The sequence below is a fragment of the Grammomys surdaster genome, unplaced genomic scaffold (genome assembly GCF_004785775.1).
Source record: "Grammomys surdaster isolate TR1022 unplaced genomic scaffold, NIH_TR_1.0 214, whole genome shotgun sequence".
In the NCBI taxonomy this organism is placed as follows: domain Eukaryota; kingdom Metazoa; phylum Chordata; class Mammalia; order Rodentia; family Muridae; genus Grammomys; species Grammomys surdaster.
Window position 1 is genome coordinate 4790437 of NW_021604659.1, and position 2614 is coordinate 4793050.

General features: G+C 45.6%; 1 long non-coding RNA gene across 2 annotated transcripts in view; it reads left to right on the forward strand.

Annotated features, from left to right (window-relative positions):
• LOC114625284 overlaps window positions 1-1967 on the forward strand; it is a 16524-nt gene extending 14557 nt beyond the window's left edge. For both annotated transcript variants that reach the window (XR_003712047.1, XR_003712046.1), the window contains exon 3: window positions 1838-1967. This is a non-coding gene — a long non-coding RNA (uncharacterized LOC114625284). The remainder of the gene's footprint in view (window positions 1-1837) is intronic.
• Window positions 1968-2614: the final 647 nt, after the last annotated feature.

A 2614-nucleotide genomic window follows, 5' to 3' on the forward strand; every position in this document is an offset into this window, starting at 1 on the left:
AATAAGTGCTACCTATGTGCACATAGGTGTGGGGCCAGCCACCATGGGCAAGCTCGTAGTGGCCATATCCCAAAGAAAATTGAGTCTTCTTTTCCCAGAAACTCCTAATAGCTGCTGTCTAGGTGTGGGGTCTCAGGAGGCCCTACCCTGTATATGCTGACATTTTAACTGGCTTGATCTTGTGTAGGTTATCACGGCTGCTACAAAACCATGGCCACAAGACAGCAGTACATAGCATTCTTCATGCCACATCCTCTGACTCCTATATTCCTTCTGTCCCCTTTCCACAATGTTTCCTGAGCCTTAGTGTTGGGGGAATCAAAAGTTGATAGCATATGTCCCATCTATGCCTTAGTACTCACGGTCACTTATTCTTAGCACTCTATTATGAGTGTGGACATCAGCTACTGCCCACTGCAGAAACAACCTACTCTGGCTGAAGTGGAGACCAGCATTGACCTATGGGTATAAATATAAATATGAAAAGGCAGTTTGACATGACCATTTATCAAAATAAGAATATGGATTCCCTCCTAAAGCCCAGACCTCCTTAGGCAAGGTTTTTGTCCAGGATTATATTACCAGACATGGATTCCCTCTTGTGGAGCAGGCCTCAAATCCAGTCAGAAAGTAATTGGTTAGTGCCACCCCACACACCAAACAGTAATGCCACTATTGCCTCATACATAATGCCAGGGTACATACTACCTGGCAAGTTAGTGTTGTAGTACACAGGGTCCAGCACTGGGGAAGCCCTCTGATAACTCTCTCTCTGTCTCTCTCTCTGTCTCTTTCTCTCTCTCTTTCTCCCCACCCCACCCCATGAGTCTATACAATACATTCTGGCCCTATGAAAGCTAGTAATCAGGAGAAAGTTTCCTGATCAGTTTGAGATTGATTTCTCTGTTGTGCAACCAAAGTGTGGTGTGTTCAGCAAGAAGATCTAATTATGATGGATAACAAAGAACATTACAATACCTTGGGTTTGGGGGTGTTTCTGGGGCCTCCCTGACCAGTAATCCCTAGTGAGTCAGTCCATGCTTGTCATTGTTAAGGTTTATTTTATTCATCTAATTGTTGTCTAGTTGTATTTTTAAAAGTGTTGGCTTTCATCCAGCAATGAAGAATCAGAAAGCAGCAAATAGGTTTCCGTGACCAGAACATCTCCTTCCCCACTCCCCACCCCGTGATTGATTTTCCTCTGAGAGTGTGAGTTAAGTTTAAAGAAATTGATTATTCCAAATGAGAAATGTTGGCGCTTCCTGTCTTGAAAGAAAAATGACAGCTTTTGATACTTGATTTCCCACCCACACTGCCCATAACACACTGCATTTACAACATGGATTTTCAGGTTTTCAGACTGTTGGGAGTTCTGTCTTAGAAGTGGTCATTCTTGTACAAGACCTCTGAGGCTCATGCTCATGGTCCAGATAGTTGTGACTCTGAATGTGAGCATAATTCAGGAGGCCCAGGCATGTGTGCAGGAAGCAACCGTTAGTTCCAGGGTAGGCCCATTTATTATTGGCTGTTAATTTCTGCCTGTTTGTGCCTCCACTGCCTATCCTTCTATCTTCAGACTGTCCTTTAGCTTTCATGCCTCTGGAGTGTACATTTTAATCCTTTTTCACATGGAAAATTCCCCTTCTAACTTACCTTGGGCCAGGTAAGAGCCCTCTAGAAAGAGTCCATCTGGTTTACAGGTCTGTGTAAGTGTCTGTGTTTGTAAGTGTCTGTGTTTGAGGTTCATTTCTCCCTCACTGAAGGAAGTGTGTGGAGGCTGATACAGGTGTGTAAGAGGGATAGCGCATTCACTGCTTGCCTGTACTTCTCTACACAGGTATGTATAAGCTTTTTGACCTCCGAACAACAATCATGATCATCATTGGTGGTGGGATCCTGGCAGCCATGTTTCTACTGATAGTAGTTGTGCTTTGTCTTTACTCCAAAATATCCAAGGCTCTGAATTCATCTGGGTAAGAATGAACAATCCCCCCTCTAATGGGGCACTGGGGCCCTCTGCTAGAACAGGGTCACTTCTTCCCGCATTGGCCACTTGTAGAACAAAGTCCACTGTCAGGCTTGAGAGTGAGGGCAGGTGGGCACAGAAGTTTGAGGGATCTCCTTCTGGCTTGGGACTGTGAACCAGTATGTCGACTGCTCTCAGCCTGGACACCATGGGTACCAGCATCACTCTTTTGTCACTTAGACACAGGGAGTGAACCTTCAGCTACTTATCAGGGCCCTGGCTGAGCATCCTTTCCATCCTCAGCACTGTAGACTGGAGAAGCCAGAGGATGCCTTGGCAATGAAATGCCTCCTACTCACACAGAACTTGGCCATAGTGAGCTCCTCTCCTCTTCTAGGGAAGCTCATATGTTTCTATATTCATTGCCAATGACTTTGGGAAAAGTGAAGTGAGCCAAGAGAAGAGAGTCCGTGGAGGACAGCTGACAGGGATGCAAGTCAGACAGGAGCTAGTTGAAGTTTGGAGAGAAGCTTTTAAGTATGGGAGAAACTGGCTGTCAGCAGTGAGAGTGTCCCTTACTAGGGACTTAGATTGTAGGGGCCAGAGCTGAGTCTAGCCAACTGCTGTGCCTTCTCCATCATCCCCACA